Source organism: Kogia breviceps, chromosome 17, assembly GCF_026419965.1.
Source record: "Kogia breviceps isolate mKogBre1 chromosome 17, mKogBre1 haplotype 1, whole genome shotgun sequence".
Lineage (NCBI taxonomy): Eukaryota > Metazoa > Chordata > Mammalia > Artiodactyla > Physeteridae > Kogia > Kogia breviceps.
In genome coordinates this window covers 37,920,238-37,945,130 of record NC_081326.1, presented here as the reverse complement: position 1 = coordinate 37,945,130, position 24,893 = coordinate 37,920,238, and positions in this window count along the sequence as shown.

Below are 24,893 nucleotides of genomic sequence, written 5' to 3'. Positions count from 1 at the left end.
GCCTAATGCCAAACACCAGTCTGAACACTGCAGATATGAAAAAGTCCAAATGCTCTGGTGGAAGAGGATGCAGTTAGCCAGAGGAACAGGGGAAAGAGAGTTCCAACCTGAGGAAGTTGCATATGCAGAGGCTGGAAGACAGAAGGAGGGTAAGAGACAAAGACAGAAGGCTGGAAGACAGAAGGAGGGTAAGAGACAAAGACAGAAAGGGAGAGAGAATATGAATAACTCCTTCTAAAAACAGAATGGGGTATAGAAGGAATGACAAGATGATTAAAGAGTCCCCAAAGGGACATGAAGAACCTCTTGGACCATGAGGACATTTAGGTCTCATTCTGTGGGCTATGGAATTTAAAAAGGGAAGTTAGGGCTTCCCTGGTGGCGCAGTGGTTGAGAATCCACCTGCTAATGCAGGGGACGCGGGTTCGTGCCCCGGTCCGGGAAGATCCCACATGCCGCGGAGCAGCTGGGCCCGTGAGCCATGGCCGCTGAGCCTGCGCATCCGGAGCCTGTGCTCCGCAACAGGAGAGGCCACACCAGTGAGAGGCCCGCGTACCGCAAAAAAAAAAAAAAAAAAAAGGAAGTTAGAAGAATCAGTTTGGGTAGAGTATGGAGAATTGATTAGAGTGGGGAGAGTGATGGCTGGGGACCACTAAGAGACTGTTGTAAGTCATCCAAGTGGGAGCTGAGGGTGACCTGCTTCAGGTAATGGCATTTAAGAAATGACAATACCTAATGTTGGAGCAGGTGCAGGAAACGGGCATTCTCAAACGCTGCTGTTGAGATAGTTGCAACTTTTTGGAAAGCAATTTAGTAAAATGTAACAAAGCTTAAAAATGGATATAACCTTGATTCAATAATTCCCCTTCTAGGATTTATTCTAAATAAATAATTAAGAATGTGCAGTTCATCACAGTATTAATTATAAAAGAAAAATGTTGAAAACAACCTAAATGTCTAACACTGGGTATCAAATATATGTACACAAATAATACCTTAGACATTAAAAACATATTTTAAAAGATTCATTTTCTTCTTTATGCTTTTATCTTTAAAATTTTTCTCTAATGTATATGGACTACTTTTGTAATTAGGAACAAATCAATGAAAATGTTTAGAATTTATGAAAACATATACAAAAATTCACAAAGAACACAGGAATAAGTTTCAAAAATGAAAATTATGCAAGGCATATGCTTCAGCCACTAGAAAATAAAATTCAAAAGTAACACGATATGTATAACTTGCTCCACGCAGGAGGGATGCAAGTAATACCACATTTTATTTATTTCTCAAATTAATTGGAACTGGTTTGAGTCCCCACATTCCAGACTGGTGAGAGGTCATGGACTTAATTCTTGGACCTTTCTCTTATCCATGGGCCTTTACACTCTTCCAAGGGGTTCATTTTAGGCAGTTTAAAAAGGAAAACAGGCAGGCTTTTATTCTGAAGCAAAGAAGAACTCTAGCTTCTTTAAGCCTGCTGCCACCTTCACCATAGTTGCTCCTTGCTTCACAAGACAATTTTGCTAGCCTGGGTCTTCCTCTGTCTGTCCAGAACTGCTGGTCCCTGTGTCCCAAGTCATGCCTCAACAATGTCCTTCAAAAGGGAGCAGCATTGTGAGCAAACCCACTTCTTCCATATGAAGCTCATTCCCCTTACATGGGACCCAGTATTGCAGCTCTTGGTATCTGGACCTATCTTCACCCACAGCCACTTTCCTCCAAGGTCCTACACTTCAGAGATGTTTTGCAAAAGGAGATTCCATCATCCTCTCTTCCTTAAACCAGTCTCTATTCCCAGGACTTGGAGATCACACCTCGGACTGGAGTGCTTTATTTTCTCATCCACTATCACACATCTCCAAACCCTCCACCTGAAATTAAAGGTCCATCAGGTTCCTTGCTTTTATAATAGGGCTTGCTTTTCTGTGAGGAAGTGTCAAACTTTGGAAATACACACACACACACACACACACACACACACACACACACACACACACACACAAAGCCTTTCTACTCAAAGAGGGATGAAGATGGAAAGATAGTTTTCATTCTTTCCTGATGAGTTACTATTCCTCAAGGACAGATCAGAAGACTTTCTGCTGAAAGAGAAATAAGCAGTGTAAAGATCATCCTAACTATAAAGATAACAAAAACTTGAAAGAATCTTGGACAATAGGAAAACAAACAAAAAAACCCAACTCTCCTAAATACTTGGGGCAAACCAAAAGCTAAAGCATAGTTTATAGACAATACTATACTCATTCAAAATTTATGGAATATTGTCAAAGCTATGCTCAGAGGCAAATAATTAGCCTTAAATGTTTCCTTTATTAAACAAGATAAAATAAACTCCAATTAAATATTCAATGTACAAAATTAGAAATCTAACTTAGGCAAACTAAAAAAAGGTCAAATTTAATGAATTAGAAACAGAGAAACTGTAAATTGGTTCAAGTTCTGTTTCTTTGCTGGGAAAAATAGCAACAAAAGCAGTTACAACAAAAATCTCTAGTAAATCTAATTAGTGAAGAAAAGGAAAGCAAAATAAACATAAAGCATTAAAATGAGGGAATGTAAGAAGAGATAAATGTAAAAACTTTAATAGAATTATTTTCTGGAAAAATGTAAATTATCAATGTTTATCTAAAATGTTGAAAGTTGAATACACTGTCATGTAAGAAATTAGAAACTTTATCAAAGAAGTATCTGCAAAAAAGAGTTCAGAGCCAAATAAATGTTACCAATTCCTTCCTATGTGAATTACTTCAGAAAACAGAAAAGGCTAAAAAAACTTCACAAACTATTTTACAAAACCAGCATTACCCTAATGCCAAGATCTAACTAAGATAACAACCAAAAAAGTAAAATTATTGAGATGTATATATGTGTATTTATGCCAATTTTATGTATGAATAAAGGTGCAAAAATCCCACATAAATACTAGATAATCAAACTCAACCATATTTGGGGGGGTGAAAGGTACTGCTTTTTCAAAAAAAAGTTTTTCAATTTTTTATACAATTTTTAAAGTTTACTTTCCATTTATAGTTATTACAAAATACTGGCTATATTCCTCATGTTGTACAATAATCCTTAAGCCTGTCTTACAGCCAATAGTTTGTACCTCTCACTGCCCTAACCCTATATTGCTCCTCCTCCCTCTCCCCACTGGTAACCACTAGATTGTTCTCTGTATCTGTGAGTCTGCTTCTTTTTTGTTATATTCACTAGTTTGTTGTATTTTTTAGATTCTACATATGTGATATCATACAGTATTTGTCTTTTTCTGACTTATTTCACTTAGCATAATACCCTCCAAGTCCATCCATGTTGCTACAAATGGCAAAATGCTGTTCTTTTTTATGTCTGACTAGTTCTTTTTTATTCCACCTTTTCTTTATACATGCATCTGCTGATGGACACTTAGGTTGCTTCCATATCTTGGCAATTGTAAATAATGCTGCTATGAACATTGGGGTGTATCTTTTCAAATTAATGCTTTAGTTTTCTTTGGATATATACCCAGGAGTGGAATTGCTCATTCCACTCATATGGTAGTTCAATTTTTTAGTTTTTTGAGAAACTTCCATACAGTTTTCCACAGTGGCTGCACCAGTCTACTTTCCCACCAACAGTGCACAAGTGTTCCTTTTTCTCCACATCCTCGCCAACACTTGTTATTTGTATTCTTTTGATGATAGCCATTCTGACAGGTGTGAGGTGATATCTCATTGTGGTTTGATTTGCATTTTTTCATGCTGAACTTCTTTTCATGTGCCTGTTGGCCATCTGCAGTTCCTCTTTGGAAAAATGTCTGTTCAGTTCTTCTGCCCATATTTTAATCAGGTTGGTTTTTTTTGATGTTGAGTTGTATGAGCTGTTATATATGTTGGATATTAATCCCTTATCAGTCATATAATTTGCAAATATTTTCTCCCAATCAGTACATTGTTTTTCCATTTTGTCAATGGTTTCTTTTACTGTGCAAAACTTTTTAAGTTTAATTAGGTCCTGTTTGTTTATTTCTGCTTTTATTTCCTTTATTTTAGGAGAGGAGTTCAAAAAGTACTGCTGTGATTTATATCAAAGAGTATCCTGCTTATGTTTTCCTCTAGGAGTTTTGTAGTATCCATATATTTTAAAATGCTATTTTCAGTCAACCATATATTTTAAAATGCTATTTTAGTTTTTAAAAACCTATATTATAATACATTTCAAAAAGAAAAAAAGAGATCAGCTCAGTACATGTCAAAATTACATTTGGTAATATTCAAAACCTAATGCTGGCTTAAAAATGTCTCACTAAAATAGAAAAAGAAGAATATTTACCAAATATAACATAAAAGTATAGAATACAGTATATATAATAAATACAATGTATCAAACCACCAGTCAAGATCACACTTAATGAAGACTGGAATCATTTCCTGTGAAATAAGGAATAAAAAGGAGTTATTCATTAGTACTCCTCTTATGTAAATTGTTTTACTTACATAATTTTAACTTGAAAAATAGTGTAATAAGAAACTCCAATGAAAGATTGGTTCAAGATGGCAGAGTAGAAGGACATGCTCTCACCCCCTCTTTTGAGAACACTGGAATCCCAGCTAACTGCTGCACAATCATCGACAGGAAGACACTGGAACTCACCAAAAAAGATAACCCACATGCAAAGACAAAGGAGAAGCCGCAATGAGATGGTAGGAGGGGAGCTATCACAATAAAATCAAATCCCATAACCACTGGGTGGGTGACTCACAAACTGGAGAACACTTATACCACAGAAGTCCACCCACTGGAGTGAGGGTTCTGAGCCACATGTCAGGCTTCCCAACCTGGGCGCCTGGCAGCAGGAAGAGGAATTCTTAGAGAATCAGACTTTGAAGCCTAGTGGGATTTGATTGCAGGACTTCAACAGGACTGGGGGAAACAAAGACTCCACTCTTGGAGGGCACACACAAAGTAGTGTGCATATTGGGACCCAGGGGAAGGAGCAGTGACCCCAGGGGAGACTTAACCAGACCTAACTGCTAGTGTTGGAGGGTCTCCTGCAGAGGCAGGAGGGGGCTGTGGCTCACAGTGGGGACAAGGACACTGGCAGCAGAAGTTCTGGGAAGTACTCCTTGGTGTGAGCCTTCCCAGAGTCTGCCATTAGCCCCACCAAAGAACCTGGGTAAGCTCCCGTTTTGGGTCACCTCAGGCCACACAACCAACAGGGAGGGAACCCAGACCCACCCATCAGCAAACAAGCGGATTAAAGTTTTACCGAGCTCTGCCCAACAGAGCAAAAGCCAGCTGTACCCTCCACCAGTCCCTCCCACCGGGAAACTTCCACAAGCCTCTTAGATAGCCTCATCCACCAGAGGGTAGACAGCAGCAGCAAGCAGAACTACAGTCCTGCAGCCTGTGGAACAAAAACCACATTCACAGAAAGACAGACAAGATGAAAAAGCAGAGGGCTATGTACCAGATGAAGGAACAAGATAAAACCCCAGAAAAACAACTAAATGAAATGGAGCTAGGCAACCTCCCAGAAAAAGAATTCAGAATAATGATAGTGAAGATGATCCAGGACCTCGGAAAAAGAATGGAGGCAAAGATTGAGAAGATGCAAGAAATCTTTAACTAAGAACTAGAAGAATTAAAGAACAAACAAAGAGAGATGAACAATACAATAACTGAAATGAAAAATACACTAGAAGGAATCAATAGCAGAATAACTGAGGCAGAAGAATGGATAAGTGACCTAGAAGACAGAATGGAACAAAAATAAAGAAAAAAGAATGAAAAGAAATGAAGACAGCCTAAGAGACCTCTGGGACAACATTAAATGCAACAACATTCTCATTATAGGGGTCCCAGAAGGAGAAGAGAGAGAGAAACGTCCCGAGAAAATATTTGAAGAGATTATAGTCAAAAACTTCCCTAACATGGGAAAGGAAATAGCCACCCAAGTCCAGGAAGTGCAGTGAGTCCCATGCAGGATAAACCCAAGGAGAAACATGCCAAGACACACAGTAATCAATTTGGCAAAAAATAAAGACAAAGAAAAATTATTGAAAGCAGCAAGGGAAAAATGAGAAATATCATACAAGGGAACTCCCATAGGTTAACAGCTGATTTCTCAGCAGAAACTCTAAAAGCAAGAAGGAAGTGGCATGATATACTTAAAGTGATGAAAGGGAAGAACCTACAACCAAGATTACTCTACCTGGCAAGGATTTCATTCAGATTCAATGGAGAAATCAAAGGCTTTACAGACAAGCAAAAGCTAAGAGAATTCAGCATCACCAAACCAGCTCTACAACAAATGCTAAAGGAACATCTCTAAGTGGGAAACACAAGAGAAGAAAAGGAACTACAAAAACAAATCCCAAACAATTAAGAAAATGGTCATAGGAACATACATATCAATAATTACCTTAACCGTGAATGGATTAAATGCTCCAACCAAAAGACACAGGCTTGCTGAATGGATACAAAAACAAGACACATACATGTGCTGTCTACAAGAGACCCACTTCAGACTTAGGGACACATACAGACGGAAAGTGAGGGTATGGAAAAAGATATTCCATGCAAATGGAAATCAAAAGAAAGCTGGAGTAGCTATACTCATATCAGATAAAATAGACTTTAAAATAAAGAATGTGACAAGAGACAAGGAAGGACACTACATAATCATCAAGGGATCAATCCAAGAAGATATAACAATTAAAAATATATATGCACCCAACATAGGAGCACCTCAATACATAAGACAACTGCTAACAGCTATAAAAGAGGAAATCGACAGTAACACAATAATAGTGGGGGACTTTAACACCTCATTTACACCAATGGACAGATCATCCAAACAGAAAATTATTAAGGAAACACAAGCTTTAAATGACACAACAGACCAGATAGATTTAATTGATATTTATAGGATATTCCATCCAAAACCAGCAGATTAAACTTTCTTCTCAAGTGCGCAGGGAACATTCTCCAGGATAGATCACATCTTGTGTCACAAATCAAGCTTCAGTAAATTTAAGAAAATTGAAATCATATCAAGCATTTTTTCTGACCACAATGCTATGAGATTAGAAATGAATTACAGGGAAAAAGAAGGAAAAAACACAAACACATGGAGGTTAGACAACACGTTACTAAATAACCAAGAGATCACTAAAGAAATCAAAGAGGAAATCAGAAAATACCTAGAGACGAATGACAATGAAAACACGAAGATCCAAAACCTATGGGATGCAGCAAAAGCAGTTCCAAGAGGGAAGTTTACAGCTATACAAGCCTACCGCAAGAAACAAGAAAAATCTCAAGGAAACAATCTAACGTTATACCTAAAGGAACTAGAGAAAGAAGAACAAACAAAACCCAAAATTAGAAAAGGAAAGAAATGACAAAGATCAGAGCAGAAATAAATGAAATAGGAACAAAGAAAACAATAGCAAAGATCAATAAAGCTAAAAGCTGGTTCTCTGAGAAGATAAACAAAACTGACAAACCGTTAGCCAGACTCATCAAGAAAAAGAGGGAGAGGACTCAAATCAATAATATTAGAAATGAAAAAGGAGAAGTTACAACGGACACTGCAGAAATACAAAGCATCCTAAGAGACTACTACAAGCAACTCTATGCCAATAAAATGGACAACCTGGAAGAAATGGACAAATTCTTAGAAAGGTTTAACCTTCCAAGACTGAACCAGGAAGAAATAGAAAATATGAACAGACCAATCACATGGAATGAAATTGAAACCATGATTAAAAATCTTCCAACAAACAAAAGTCCAGGACCAGATGGCTTCACAGGTGAATTCTATCAAACATTTAGAGAAAAGCTAACACCCATCCTTCCCAAACTCTTCCAAAAAATTGCAGACGAAGGAACACTCCCAAACTCATTCTATGAGGCCACCATCACCCTGATACCAGAAGCAGACAAAGATACTCCAAAAATGAAAATGACAGACCAATATCACTGATGAATATAGATGCAAAAATCCTCAACAAAATACTAGCAAACAGAATCCAACAACACATTAAAAGGATCATACACCATGATCAAGTGGGATTTATCCCAGGGATGCAAGGATTCTTCAATATACACAAATCAATGTGATACACCATATTAACAAACTGAAGAATAAAAGCCATATCATCATCTCAATAGATGCAGAAAAACTTTTGACAAAATTCAGCACCCATTTATGATAAAAACGCTCCAGAAAGTGTGCATAGAGGGAAACCTACCTCAACATAATAAAGGCCATATACAACAAACCCACAGCAAACATCATTCTCAATGGTGAAAAACTGAAAGCATTTCCTCTAAGATCAGGAACAAGACAAGGATGTCCAATCTCACCACTATTATTCAACATAGTCTTGGAAGTCCTAGCCACAGCAATCAGAGAAGAAAAAGAAACAAAAGGAATACAAATTGGAAAAGAAGAAGTAAAACTGTCATTGTTTTCAGATGACGTGATACTATACATAGAGAATCCTAAAAATGCCACCAGAAAACTACTAGAGCTAATCAATGAATTTGGTAAAGTTGCAGGATACAAAATTAATGCACAGAAATCTCTTGCATTCCTATACACTAATGATGAAAAATCTGAAAGAGAAATTAAGGAAACACTCCCATTTACCACTGCAACAAAAAGAATAAAAGAACTAGGAATAAACCTACCTAGGGAGACAAAAGACCTGTATGCAGAAAACTATAAGACACTGATGAAAGAAATTAAAGATGATACCAACAAATGGAGAGATATACCATGTTCTTGGATTGGAAGAATCAATATTGTGAAAATGACTATACTACCCAAAGCAATCTACAGATTCAATGCAATCCACAGATTCAATGCAATCCCTATCAAAGTACCAATGGCATTTTTCACAGAACTAGAACAAATAATCTTAAAACTTGTATGGAGACACAAAAGATGCCGAATAGCCAAAGCAGTCTTGAGGGAAAAAAACGGAGCTGGAGGAATCAGACTCCCTGACTTCAGACTATACTACAAAGCTACAGTAATCAAGACAATATGGTACTGGCACAAAAAAACAGAAAACATAGATCAATGGAACAAGATAGAAAGCCCAAATATAAACCCACACACCTATGGTCAACTAATCTGTGACAAAGGAGGCAAAGATATACAATGGAGAAAAGACAGTCTCTTCAATAAGGGGTGCTGGGAAAACTGGACAGCTACATGTAAAAGAATGAAATTAGAACACTCCCTAACACCATACACAAAAATAAACTCAAAATGGATTAGAGACCTAAATGTAAGACCAGACACTATAAAACTCTTAGAGGAAAACATAGGAAGAACACTCTTTGACATAAATCACAGCAAGATCTTTTTTGATCCACCTCCTACAGTACTGGAAATAAACACAAAAATAAACAAATGGGACCTAATGAATTTTCAAAGCTTTTGCACAGCAAAGGAAACCATAAACAAGATGAAAAGACAACCCTCAGAATGGGAGAAAATATTTGCAAACGAATCAACGGAGAAAGGATTAGTCTCCAAAATATATAAACAGCTCATGCAGCTCAATATTAAAGAAACAAACAACCCAATCCAAAAATGGGCAGAAGATGTAAATAGACATTTCTCCAAAGAAGGCATACAGATGGCCAAGAAGCACATAAAAAGCTACTCAACATCACTAATAATTAGAGAAATGCAAATCAAAACTACAATGTGGTATCACCTCACACCAGTTAGGATGGGCATCATCAGAAAATCTACAAACAAGAAATGCTGGAGAGGGTGTGGAGAAAAGGGAACCCTCTTGCACTGTTGGTGGGAATGTAAATTGATACAGCCACTATGGAGAACAGCATGGAGGTTCCTTAAAGAACTAAAAATAGAATTATCATATGACCCAGCAATCCCACTACTGGGCATATACCCAGAGAAAACCACAATTCAAAAAGACACATGCACCCCAATGTTCATTGCAGCACTATTTACAATAGCTCGGTCATGGAAGCAACCTAAACGCCCACTGACAGATGAATGGATAAAGAAGATGTGGTACATATATACAATGGAATGTTATTCAGCCATAAAAAGGAACAAAATTGGGTCATTTGTAGAGACATGGATGCATGTAGAGACTGTCATACAGAGGGAAGTAAGTCAGAAAGAGAAAAACAAATATCGTATATTAATGCATATATGTGGAACCTAGAAAATGGTACAGATGAACCGGTTTGCAGAGCAGAAATTGAGACACAGAAGTAGAGAACAAACGTATGGACACCAAGGGGGGAAAGCAGCTGGGGGTGGGGGTTGTGGTGTGATGAACTGGGCGATTGGGATTGACATGTATACACTGATGTGTATAAAATGGATGACTAAAGGAAAATAAATAAATAAATATTTTTTTAAAAAGAAAGTCCAATGAAGAAAGGAAAGTAAGAGTTGTTGGAAAAAGAGATAAATTATCATTATTTTCAGATTACATCATTTTCTATCTACAAAACTCAAGCAAATTAATTTAAGCTATTATAATTAATAACAGAAGTTAGTGAAGAATTAAGATAAAGAGAGAAAAGAGAGTGATAGGAAAAGTGAAAAAGAAGAGGAGATGGCAAAGGAAGGGGGAAAAAAAGAAAAGAGAGAAATCATTGTCTCAGCTTTGTCATAAACACCAAATTCTTCTATTCTTTTTTTCTTCTTTTTGGCTGTGTTGGGTCTTCGTTGCTGTGCGCGGGCTTCTTTCTAGTTGTGGTGAGCGGGGGCTACTCTTCATTGTGGTACGTGGGCTTCTCATTGTGGTGGCTTCTCTTGTTGTGGAGCACAGGCTCTAGGTGCATGGGCTTCAGTAGTTGCGGTGTGTGGGCTCAGTAGCTGCGGTGCATGGGCTCATGCAGGCTTCAGTAGTTGTGGCATGCAGGCTCAGTAGTTGTGGCTCGCTGGCTGTAGAGCGCAGGCTCGGTAGTTGTGGTGCATGGGCTTAGTTGCTCTGTGGCATGTGGGATCTTCCCGGACCAGGGATCAAACCCGTGTCTCTTGCATTGGCAGGTGGATTCTTAACCACTGTGCCACCAGGGAAGTCCCCATAGACACCAAATTCTAAATGTTATCCCTACTGTTAGAAGTCTAAATCAGTAATAGAAGATGCTTTCCAGGGATCGTTTATTGAGTGCATTTTATGAGACAAGAATTGTTTACGTACTTTTTGTGAGTTTTGGGCATTTTTGACTTGTTAGCTGGGACTCAGACATTGTGAACAGAGAAAACATATCCATAACCAGGCCCCAGAGTCTCTGTGCATTCACTCATATATCTGGAGCTTCATTGGTGTAACTCGTGATTGAAAGAGGAATTTGAAGAGAAAGGATGAGCAAGTTTTTTATTTTTTTCTGGCTCCTTGGATAGTGATTAAGCTCAGAAACTGAACTATATTTCTTGAAACAGTTAGTGGGCTCATGGGCCAGAGGTTATGCCCAGAGGTGAAGAAACAGAAAAACTTTTGAGGCTTCCGGCACAGTCTGAGCTATTTCAGGGCTCAGGAAACAAAGTTGCAAGAACTAGGGAATAGGCTATTGTATTCTTCATGGAACCCAACATTACTCTGGTACCCACCAAGAAGTGGAAACTTTTGTAACAACTATAGGGATAACCTTGATAGGAACATTGGCATTCTTGTGAGCAGGAGGGGCTTTCACCCAAGTGACTTTCGCGGGTTGCAGACTTGGATAACTGGGAGTCAGAGAAGAAGAGTGGAAAGACACTGGATGGTCACCCTGGAGACAATCTGATTTGGAAACTCATACAAGCCCTGCCCTTTTGGACTCTCAGATACTGATATGATACACTTCAAGGACACTAATTTCTAGTACTTCAGGGCATAGGAAACTGACTCACTTGTTGTAAAATTCATGTGGCAATGCAAAAGCTCAAGGAGAGTGAAGGCAATCTTAAAGAAAAAGACTTTTTTAAAAAGCCTGAAGACTTAAAACCCCCAGATACCAAGACCTATTACAAAGCTTTAGCAGTTAAGACAGTGTGGCATTTCCACCAGGATAGCCAAAAAAGCCAATGGAGCAGAACACGGAGTTAGTTATACATGAACAGAAGCCTAACTTATGACAAAGGGGACAGTGCCATATCCTTTTCAGAGGGGAAAGGATGATTTTTTTCATAAATAGTGCTGGGTCAATGGATATATAATGGGGAAGAAATGTATCTTGACCCCTACCTTACATCATAAACAAAAATGCATTTCAGATGAATCACAGATCTAAATGTAAAAGGTAAAATAATAAAGCTTTGAGAAGGTAACAGAGAACATCCTCAAGATCTTAGAGTAGGCAATGATTTCATAAACAAGACATAAAGGGGGCTCACCATAAAAGAAAAAACTGAAATACTGTACAATGTTAAAATTAAGAGCTTCTATTCACCAAAAGACATCATTAATAGAGTGAAAAAGCAACCAGAGTAGGATAAGATATTTGTGATGCGTATATCCAACAAAGCGTTATACTAAATATATAAAGAACCATACAAATCAATACAAAGAAACCCACCACAGATGATTCAATTTAAAAAGTGTGCAAAAGATTTAAACCGATATTTCACAAAAGAGAATATCCAAAATGTTCAATAAACATATGAGAAGATGTTAGATTTCCTTAGCCATGAAGGAAATGTACTTTAAAACCACTATGACAGGGCTTCCCTGGTGGTGCAGTGGTTGAGAGTCTGCCTGCTGATGCAGGGGACGTGGGTTCGTGCCCCGATCTGGGAAGATCCCACATGCCACAGAGCGGCTAAGCCCATGAGCCATGGCCACTGAGCCTGTGCGTCTGGAGCCTGTGCTCCACAATGGGAGAGGCCACAACAGTGAGAGGCCTGCGTACCTCAAAAAAAAGAAAAAGAAAAAAACCACTATGAGATAACACTGTACCTCCATCAGAATGGCAAAAATGAAAATAAAAATACCAAGCTCTGGAAAAAATATGGAGCAACCAGAACTCTCATAGACTACTGGATATATAAATTGGTTCCAATCACTTTGGAAAACTAGTTAGCAATATCTACTAAAACTTAACATATGCATAGCCTGTGACACTCTAATTTCACTCCTGGGTGTACACGCAACAGAAATACAAGCATATGTTCACCAAAATGCATGTACTAGACTTTTTAGAATTTTTGTAAACCGTACTATTTTTAGGAGCCAAAACCAGAAAGTTACCTAAATGTCCATTAACCAAGAAAGGGTAAATAAATGGTGGGGTATTCACACAATGGAATATTATATGGCATTGAAAATGAATGACCTCGAACTACATGCAACAATATGGATGAATCTCATAAATGTAAGGTTGAGTAGAAGAAGCTGGGCAAAAATTGTACCTACTATAAGATTCCACTTATATTAAAGTACAAATACAGGTACAACTAATCTATGTCGTTAGAAGTCAGGATAGTGGTGACCTGGGAGTGTGGCCAGTGACCAGAGGAGCATAAGGGGGACCCCTGGAATGATGGTATCTTCTGTTTCTTGATCTGGGTACTTATTACATGAATGTGTTCAGTTCATTAAAATCCACTGACTGCATATTTATGATATGTGCACTTTTGAGTATGTATATGATACTTCAGTAAATATTTTTTTAAGTAAAAACCTATGTGACCTGTAGTCAAGTGACTATTCTGTAGTCACAACCATATGGTAGAGCTACAATTATGTCCACTGTACAGAATAATTGAGGCTCAAAGAAATTAAATAACTGGCACAGAGTCACACAGACCTTATGTGGTAGAGTTTGGACTGGCATTGAAATCTGTCGAAATCCAAGGTTATGTGAAAGATTACTCTAGCCTCTTTCAGGTTCTGATCCTTCCCGATAACCTTCATAACTCTATGTCTCTTGTCTATTTGTCTTTTCTATGTAGAGTGCTCTTACGTCTCTCCTCTACCAAGAAAATTTTTACTCAGTTTTCAAGGACCAGCTTAAGGTCTTATCCTCTATGAAGTGTTCCCTTATAACTCTACCTCCTTCCTCATCTCCAGGTGTTTACAGTGGAGATTCCAAAGGGCCCCAGCAGGTATTGTCAACGAGGGAAGCAGCAGCAATAACAGGGAGAAGTGAGGAATGTGACAAAATGCAGTGGGCACACTCCATCTAAAGGTAGGAGCAGCTACTCCATTCCAACCAATTGCTGCAACTCAGGAATACAATATCGCTGAAGCCAGAAGTCTAGATTATTCTATGAAATCTTTCTTTACAATAGCACTTTTCTGAAATTAAAACCAAACACAAACAAAAAACACCATCAGCCAAACGCAGCATGTCCAAGGACTAGATTTAGCTTATGAGTCCCAAACTGCAACCTCTGTTTAATTTGGCAGGGTCAGACAAACTCCAGCTGATTAAAAACTGACAGACTTCTTTCCTAGGGGTTTTGCCTTCTTCCTGCTGGAGATAGATGCTCTTCAGATATGGCAGAGGAGGGCTGCTTACTAAAGTTCCAAGCTTTCATTTTTACTTCCACATATGTCCCCCAAAACCTGTGAGGAAGGGATGGGAGAAATGTTTTGGGTCCCCTTCAAGCCCACCACTGCCCCTCAATGTCCTATGATGTACTCACTCAGAAACCATTCCTCATTAATAGGTTGTTTCTCAAAGAAGCATGAGAGAAAAAATGAGGCAGCGTTTGAAATAGAAGGAAATCTGCCTCACTGGGGCAGTGTAACCACATCGAGCCAGCAATCCCCAACCACCCGGGATTCCAGGTCCCAGCCCCCAATCCCTGAGGAGCAGCCCCAGGCGATGAATGAAGCACACAAACTGGGAGAGGCTTACAGAGGGCAAAGCATCCATTTGGGACATTAAAATCTCTAGTTTAGAACAAAAATTGAACTTGAAAATATGTAGATCCATATTTTGAGGGAGAATCCAGAGGGAGTTCAAGAACAGAGGAAAATGCATTATCAAGGATCTTACTTGTGTTTTTCCCTTGGGGGTTTCAAAACGGGTAGTTTTTCTCTAGGAGTTAGCCAGGTAAACACCTTGTCACGGATCTGCTGCGTTTGGAAGCAATCTAAGTGAAATCTGCTTGTGTTAGCAACAAACATCCAATTTCTTTTTTCTATTCAATACACAGGAGAACTGAATAAACATACCCGAGCTTACAAAAAGGTCATTTCCAAAAGTGTGACGTTAGGCTAATTTTTTGGAAGTTAGAATGCATTTTTGCACAGAACCAAAGTGACCTCTGAGGAGTAACTTTTCATGAACAAGTCCAAAGAAACGATTTAGCCCAAAATGAAACTAAAATATTACTTTTGCAATTCAGAATAGAAAATAACTCTGTACTAAGAAAGAATAACTTAGAAATCAGCCAACACACTGAATAATTTAGTAATCATTTATTACATATTTGCTCGTGCAAGATGCAGTTGATTTGAGTTTTATGTTTGGAGGGTCAGCAAGCAGTAGCCCGTGAGAGCAGACTTAGTGCGTGAGAGAAACAAAAGCCTGATGAAAGTGGATGAAGGTGAAAGAGGCGGTAAGAAAGTGGAACCAAATAAGATTGTTCTTTCTAGGACCCTGACTGGGGAAAAAGGAGAATGTCATCACGATAGCTGGAGAAGGATTCAGGACCAAGGGGTCAGAGCTCTTTTTGAGTATGATTTTAGGCAACTGGAAAGCCAAGACAGAGGGAGAGGCAAAAATACAGGTTAAAGGGGGTATAACCAATGGATCTATATTCTTGTGACAAAGACTAGTAGTTGTCTCTGCTCTCTGATCTGTGCCTATCTAGAATGAGAACCCTGATTGTAATCAGGGTACTGATGCTCTTAGCTAGAAGGCCACATTCTCCAGCCTCCCTTGCAGCTAGGTGTGGCCTTATGACTACGTTCTGGCCCAAGAGATACAAGCAGAAATTTAAGTGGGACATTTAGGGAGATTGTGGACTCAGGTGGGAGAAAGCCCTTCTGTCCTTCCTGCTGTTGAAAACTATAAATGTTAAAAATGTAATTCCCACACATTATCTGAGCACATGCCACAGTATAATTAATTCATTAATGAGGGGAGCCGGCAAGATGACATAGCTGGTTTAGTAGGGGAAAAAAAAAGAGATCCTGGAATAAGAATGCTAATAAGATACAAACATGGCAAATGTTCTTCAAGATAATAAAACCATCTATCCTGAGAAAATTTCATTTGCATCTTATTGATTTTTTACAAATTAACATCTAATTTTAGAGTCTGAACCCTGATCAAGAGTAACTAAAGCGCCATTCTCCAAGTGAGATGACCCTTGGGGGAACTTGACAGTGTTCTCCTATGACATTGGTAGGACACACAGCCATCCTTTTGCTTTATTCCCAAGTTTTGGATAACTTTCCTGAACACCACCTTCCTTCTGTCTGCTGTCTGGAATGTGGATGCAGTGGCTGGAGCTGCAGCAGTCACGAGGATGGAAGCCATGAACTGGAAGAGCAGGGCAGAAAGGGAGAAGGAGCCTGGGTCCGTGATGGCTGGAACCACCAAAATGGCCCTGCACCACTTTACTCCTGGACTTTTTTTACGAGACAGAGAGAAGGAGAGAAATAAACTTCTCTCTTAAGCCACTGCTGTTTTGGATTTCTATTATAAATGGCCAAGCTTAATCTCCTAATGGGGCAGGAGGCAGACAGAGAGAGAAATCATTATTAAAGAGCGCTGGAAATCCAGTGGACCATTGCACTCAATGAAGTTGCCTATAGGAAGGGATTCAGGCAGGGAAGCCTCTTAGTGAAACTACCAATGGAGGTATGGAGGATGTAGGGCTTTCCAGACCACACACAGTGAAATGCGGTGTCATTCACTACCCACTAGTGGGTAGTGGTGGCTTTACTACAATCTGGAAGACGAAACTGAAGAACCAACTAAGGGCTAGAGAGGAACTGATAAAAGTTATCTACGAAAACTAGGATGGTGACAGCAAATGGGGAGATGGAATATTCATTAGTTTGTTCAAGGTTCCTACAAAGCTTACTTAAGTAATCCCTCTTTGGAATTTCATGCTACATATTACTGTATACTTTGTGTAGTCTTATGCAGTATATATATCTTACACCTATATATTACTGTCTGCTTGGTACATTCACACCTATATATTACTTTACAGGACTGTATTCTCAAAGCCACTTTTGACCTATTGTTATGGATTATTTAATTACTGTGTGTGACTTTTCCCTATGTACTGACTTAAGAATCTAATCTCCACCTTAAGATGTGATTCTACCCTAGAGAAGCTGAAGGTGGATCTGATTAACAAGTCTGGTGGAGAGGTGAGACTTAAAACAAGAAAGAAGGAGGGAGGTATAGAAACAGATAAAGTTGTTGGCTAGGAAGTAGGAAATTAAGCAGGTTCTCACTTGATTACCTCAGTGTCCTCAGTATGAGACAGCCATCTGTTGAAAGGTGATGGGGTATAAAAGAGGAAGACTTACAGGAGCTTAGGGAAGTGACGGAGCTTTGAAATAGCTGCTCTGGGGAATGGGCTTGAGAACTGACCAAGGATTTGCAAAAAGATAAGCAAAGGGATATGCTTAAGCCTGAGACGTGATTGTGATTTGGCTCCAAACTGGCATCCTCTTCCTCTCTCTCTCTGTTCCTAGTCCCCGCTGAGGGGATAGGGGGACAGGGAGGGAAAAGATCGAGCAGTTAGGTATTAAACCTGCCCACTCAGAGTAAATACAGTCAAATTTGTAAATAAGATAACGTCTGGCAAGTTGTGCAATTTGATTACATTTGGCTAAGAGCTGATATTTTAGTCACCTGTTTTAAACCTAATTTTATTTAATTTTTAATATTCTTTTTTAATTGAAATATAACTGATTTACAATATTATATTAGTTTCAGGTACACAATATCATGATTCAATATTTTTATAGATTATACTCCATTTAAAATTATTATAAAAGAATGACTATATTTCCCGGTGTCACTCTTAAAAATCTAAGGATGAATGGGTGTTTGTCCCCCTCATATGTCAATTTGGTTCACTAGTTTGTCTCCTATAAAACCAAATGGATCCTAGGAGTGGATTCCCACCAATTCAACTACGCAGAAGCTCTAATTGCAACTGTCATGTTAGTATCATTACTGAAGTATGTCAACATGGCTTCTGGCTCATGGTATATGACCACTGATTTGGCAAATGTGTTGTCTTCTATTCTCATCAGAAGAGAGTAGTAGAAGCAGCTTGCGTTCACGTGGGATGGTATACATTTACAGTCTCTCTTTAGCTTTTTTTTTGCGGTATGCGGGCCTCTCACTGTTGTGGCCTCTCCCGTTGCGGAGCACAGGCTCCGGACGCGCAGGCCTAGCGGCCATGGCTCACGGGCTTAGCTGCTCCGCGGCATGTGGGATCTTCCCGGACCGGGGCACGAACCCGTGTCTCCTGCATCGGCAGGCGGATTCTCAACCACTGCGCCACCAGGGAAGCCCTCTCTTTAGCTTTTAAGTTAACTCATGCCCTCTGTCATAATATAGTCCCAAGGGCCCCAGACTAACTGGGAATTCTGTAAAACATATTATTGGTCTGCCATACTGATGATATTATGTTCATTGAACTGATGAGCGGGAAGTGGCAAGTATGTCGGAGGCCGTAGTAAGTGTTTTAAACTTACTTTAGAATTAAATTTTGTTCCTGATGCATAGGAGGCACTTAATAACTGTTAGAACGATTGGCCAAATACAAGCAACTGAGTGGCCTGTAGCTGTCTGAATTCTGCAGAAGCCATTGTTTAGAAGAAAGACTTGTCAAGAAAAGATCCCCATAAATGGCAAAGAATTCACCTGTACCCCACCTGTGAAGACCTGGGGAGCTTGCATGTCTGTTGCTGCTGTTTCTTCTTGCTTCTGAGGGCGTAACTTCCTTTTTCTTAAAAAAAAAAATAATAATAATCCTTTAAAGTCAAAAAGAATCAGGGAAAGGTGTCCTGAGAGAAAAGGATTTACATGAAGGTTAGAATCTTACATAACACATATTTTTTATACCACAGTTTAAACCTAATACCGTTTCCTTTAGTGTCTATATTTATTTTTGAGAGCACCGTATTTTAAAATTGCGTGCTGGGCTGAATTGGTCTACACTGTCTAGTCTACCCCAGGACTTTCTGACGTCACTGGAGTAGCTGGCTGTGTTGGTTGTTCACAAATGCTAATGAATTGAGGCAGCATCTTTTGTGGATCTAAAGGTGGGAAGCACCTTTCATCTCCCCTGGGATTTTAGACAACAATCAAATCAAAGAGGAGGTAGGAGGCAGAATCTGGCAGCAGCCGCCCAGTTTTATCAGCCTTTTCTCATGAACATGGAGCTCAATTTCTTGGTGTCTAAGGGAGGTATTTGCCATGAGAGGAAGGAAATCCATTTCTCTCTGCAGAAAGTAAACGTCTTCGGTAAGTAAAGGAATTTAGTTGAGCCAAGACAGGGAAAGACTTCCTCTTCAGGACATGGGCAAAGGTGACCCTGAATGGAGAATAGACTGGATATAGGACAGAGTTGACAGACCCAGAAAACTTAGTTTGAATTATCTCCCACAGTGATCAAACACGAACTTTGTATCCAACTTTTGTGATGGCAGCCAGCTTTCGCCTGAGTTACCCTCTCTGTTGTGGTAAGAGAGCTGGTGACGCAACAAAGAAGAGACCAGCAAGTTTGCCGCTAAGCTACAAATGCAGAGCCAGATCAGCTTTCTCTAACTCCTACTACGCGCCAGACAAAGAGGCCAGCATACTAAACTCTAAACGGGCTCAAGCCCTGGAGCAGCCGCCACAAAGTCAGGAAGCAGCTGCCCCCTCATCCCCAAGTGGGCTTGGCTGCCGCCAGTCCATCTTCTCTGCCTGTCGCCAAGGGTGGGGAACTGTAAGTGAGAGGTTAGGGGCAGGCCTTTTCCCCGGAAAGGGAAATGAAACTACAAGGCAAAGATGGTCAAACTCACATGCAGATGAGGTACAGCATAAAGGGGCATTGGTGAGGAACACATGAGCCACTGTCCAAAGAAAGAAGATAACTTGCCGAAGTACAATAACACAATAATTCTTTTACGAACAAGAATTTTAAAAATATACACAAAAACACTAAGGTTTTTGGACTTTATAAGTCCAAAACCTCAGAAGCTTAATGTGACTAAAATGCAACTGAACAAAATCATTTGTGTGTTGTCCTGTTAGCCTCCTGCTTTGTCTCCTCTGCCCACTGCATAGATGGGGAAGGGGGAGGGGAGAGAAGAGGTGGGAAGTGTTGGATTAGACTCACTAGAGAAGAGGGGCAGAAGGGAGGAATCTGGGTAAGCCAGGAGGCGAATGTGAGGCCCCTAGGATTTATTAGGTTCGAGAGAAGAGTTGAGTGTAAAGGGTTTAAAGATTAATCACGAATCATGACTTGGATTATTTAAAATTTTTAGAGATGTAAGACTGAAATGCCTGTTTGAGCTGTGCTTCTTCAAATAAGTGTCCATTCTGAGACTAGACTGTGTGGGCTGTGACTGTGTAAGTATTCTCCAAGCAGGATCATGAGGCTCTCTTTTTGCCCTTTTGTGAGCACAGGAAACTGCAGAAAATAGAGTCATTCTCTTTGATTATTTCAAGTACCTTCTCTGCTACCCAAGACAAATCATGTGCCAACTTCTTCATAACCTCCAAATTATGGCAGAATACATCCTTACATTTATCTGGGGGCAGGGAGAGGCAGGGAGCAGGTCAACACTCAAATGCCATAGATCCTCACTGTTCTGAGATTTAGTAGGTTTTCTTGAATAAATGTTTCTTCATTTGCTGTATGCGCTCAGGACAATCTCCAGAGATTTGAAATGGTTGAATTTTTTAAAATAACTTTCATCAGTTATGACTGTTTCACTGGATAGCAGGTCTGAGAAGTTCCTCCTGCCACCATTCCAGAATTGGATGTTTGGTACTTGTATTTGGCATTTTAGTAGAGAGGCAAAGCATAGTTCAAGTCAGGTTGGGAGCCAGAGAAAAGAAATGAGAACTTGGAAGCCAAAAAGAATCCATTGGTCATGGTTACTTACCAGCTGGGGATTTTGTGGTCCAGCTCACTCTAGAGTTAGAGTGAAAGTCAGTCTTGGCTGAACCAGCAACAGCAAAGCTGTGGGCAGTGGTGTATGACAGCCTAGATCCACTGTGAGGCATTGATGTTATAGACAGGCTGCTCTTCTGACCAGAGACCAGAAAAAAAGTGGGCTAGAGAGATAAGGCAAAAATGGGGTGGGGTGGGTGTGGGATAAGGGTCCAACTTCATTCTTCTGCATGTAGATATCCAATTTTCCAAGCACCATTTATTGAGAGACTATCCTTTCCATTTTGTGTGTTCTTGGCACCCTTGTTGAAGATCAGTTGACCATGTATGCATGTTTTTATTTCTGGGCTCTCTATTCGGTTTCATTGGTCTATATGTATGTTTTAATGCTAGTACCATAATGTTTTGATTACTGTAGCTTTGTAATATATATTGAAATCAGGATGTATGATGCCTACACCTTTGTTCTTGCTTAAAATTGTTTTGGCTATTTGGGGTCTTTTCTGGTTGCATATGAATTTTAGGATTGTTTTTTTCTATTTCTGTGAAAAATGCCATTGGAAGTTTGATAGGAATTGCATTGATTTGTAGATTGCTTTGGGTAGAACGGACATTTTAACAATGTTAATTCTTCTAATCCATGAACATGGGATAACTAAAAAGATATTTGTCATATATTATTAAGCGGACAAACAGGTTACAAATCAATATGTATAGTACTATCTGATTTTATATTAAATGTATATATGCATATCAAAAGATCTGGAAGGATAATAGTGAAAACGACTCCCAGAGCACTTTATATGCATTCTTCTTTATAATCCTCACAAAAAGCCTACGAAGAAAGTGCTATTGTTATCTCCATTTTACAGATGGTGAATCTGAGGCACCAAGAGGTAAAATAATTTCTGGGAGATGGTCAACTTGGGACACATAATTAGGTCAACCTGTATCTAAGCCAGTGTTAATTCCACTATACTATACTGTCTCCTGATATACTGACTTGTTAATAATTGTTATCATTGAATAGCAAGATAATGGTTCAACTTGATTATCTATTAATTATGTCCACTTATGTGTATTTTCTAATTTTCTACATTGAGCACTTATTATCTATATAATAGAGTCTTAAATTTATTTTTTAAATAGGCTTGTAATAAACAGGATCATATTATACAACTTGATTTTTTTCACTCAATATATCTCAGAAATGTTTTCTGCATAAAAATATATATTTGGTCATTGCACATCTTGTTTACCAGATAACACTCAAATTGGAGACATCATCTGTTCAGAAAACAGTTGAATGACCAATGTCTGGGTAACCAAATGTAAAGTTTTCAAGAGCATAACAAATTGCTTCAAATCTTAATGTCAAAAACAATGAACAGTTATTTCTGTGAAAATTAATATAGGCATACCTCAGAGATATTGTGGGTTTGGTTCCAGATCACAGTAAAGCAAATATTGAAATAAAGTGAGTCACACAAAATTTTCTGTTTCCAAGTTCATATAAAAGTTATGTTTACATTATATTGTAGTCTACTAAGTGTGCAATAGCATCATGTCTGAAAGAACAATGTACATACCCTAATTTAAAAGGACTTTATTGCTAAAAAATGCTAACTGTTAACTATCATCTGAGCCTTCAGCGAGTCACAGTAGTAACACCAAAGACCAAAGATCACTGATCACAGATCACCATAATAAATATGATAATAATGAAAAAGTTTGAAATAGTTTGAGAATTGCCAAAATGTGACACAGAGACAGGCAGTGAGCAAATGTTGGAAAAATGGCACTGATAGACTTACTCAACTCAGGGTTGCCACAAACCTTCAACTTGTAAAAAACACAATATGTGCAAAGCAAAATAAAGTGAAGCACAATGAAATGAGGTTTGCCTATAAATAGAAACCTCATTGAAAATGAGGAGGTCCAGGGACTTCCCTGGTGGCGCAGTGGTTAAGAATCCTTCTGCCAATGCAGGGGACACGGGTTCGAGCCCTGGTCCCGGAAGATCCCACATGCCGCAGAGCAACTAAGCCCGTGCACCACAACTACTGAGCCTGCGCTCTAGAACCCACGTGCCGTGACTACTAAGCCCACGCGCCTAGAGCCCGTGCTCCGCAACAAGAGAAGCCACCGCAGTGAGAAGCCCGCGCACCGCAGCGAAGAGTAGTCCCTGCTCGCTGCACCTAGAGAAAAGCCCGAGCACAGCAACGAAGACCCAACTCAGCACACCCCTCAAAAATAAAATAAAATAAAATAAAATAAAATAAAATAAAAAATAAAAATGAGGAGGTCCAGAAGGGGGAGCTCTCATGCTGTACTACTGGAAATCAATTGCAGACCCAACTGGAAGAGATGTACCTTTGCAGTTCCAACAGGAAGAAAGTTACATTACTACCCAGCAGGAGGAAGGAAGAATTTCTCCTTGCCTGGCAACAGCCCAGCCAATGAGAGACTGTCACAACTCAGCCAATGAAAATCCACTATACTTTAAACTCTCAGTTTCCTCCAATGGACTCTTGTTTATAACAGCCCGTCCCCCTTCTCCTCTATAAAAAAAAAAAAAAAGGTCCTCTCTTGTGTTCTCCAAATCTGCCTGTGATTTGCCATAGATTGCATGTCCTAAATTGCAATTTTTTACTGTTCCTGAATAGACCCATTTTGCTAGTAAAATAACTGGCTGCGTTTTATGAGGGTTTAGACTTTGGGTGCAGCTTTTCTGGCTCAGGATCTCTCATGAGGTTGTAATCATGCTGTCAGCCGGAGCTGCAGCCTTTGGAAACTTGACTGGAGCTGCAAGGTCTGCTTCCAACTCCACTCATGTGACTACTGCCAGGAGGCACCAGTCTCTTTCCATGTGGTTCTCTCTGCAAGGCTGTTCACAACATGGCTCCTCCCAAGGGAGAGTAACAGTGACCAAGACAGAAGCTGCAGTGTCTTTTATAATCTGATCTCAGGAGAGACATGCCATCACATCTGCTGTGTTCCACTGGTCACACAAACAAATCCTGGGAGCATATTACACAGGGTATAAATTCCAGGTGATAGGGATCATTGGGAGCCATCTTGGAAGGTGGTTACCACATAGCCAAGTATCCCAAACAATGAACAAGCCCAATAAACACTTGCTAGATTGGACTGAAGTAACTGGTGTCTGGCAATTCAATCCAGTTACAATGTTCCAAGACTTTGATGGGTGACTGGTTAGGTCTCCCAAGTTCAGTTGTCAAGTTACCCCATACCTGAGTAGAGCTCAGTGATAGTGCACCAAGGTGACTAAGGAATCAAGAGGAACAAAAATATGACTGTGTTTGAACAAAACATACCAGTTCATTAAGTGTGAGTGTACACACATGAATAATGGCAATCTGTAAATCACAAAGATGTTCTCTTGCCTAACCACCAATCCTTCCTCATTTAGAATTAGTCAAGTCTCCCACCTAATGAGTAGCTAGAAGCCAGATTTCAGCCTGGCATGGCTCTGGCCAACATCGTTTTGTACTTCTTCCTCCCACCCCTGCCTCTACCAACTCTTGCATCCCATGCCTGCTTGGCTAGTCTTTGCCATCTCAAGTAGTTCTCTAAATGTATGCTGGCTGCTACGGCCATTGTGTACAGTTGACCCTGAACAACAAGGATTTGAATTGTGCAAGTCCGCTTATATGTGGAATTTTTTCAATAGTAAATACTACAGTGCTACTTGATCTATGGTTGGTTGAATCTGCGGATGTGGAATCACAGCTACAGAGGAACAATAGATCTGGAGGAACCAAGTATATGGAGGGCTGAC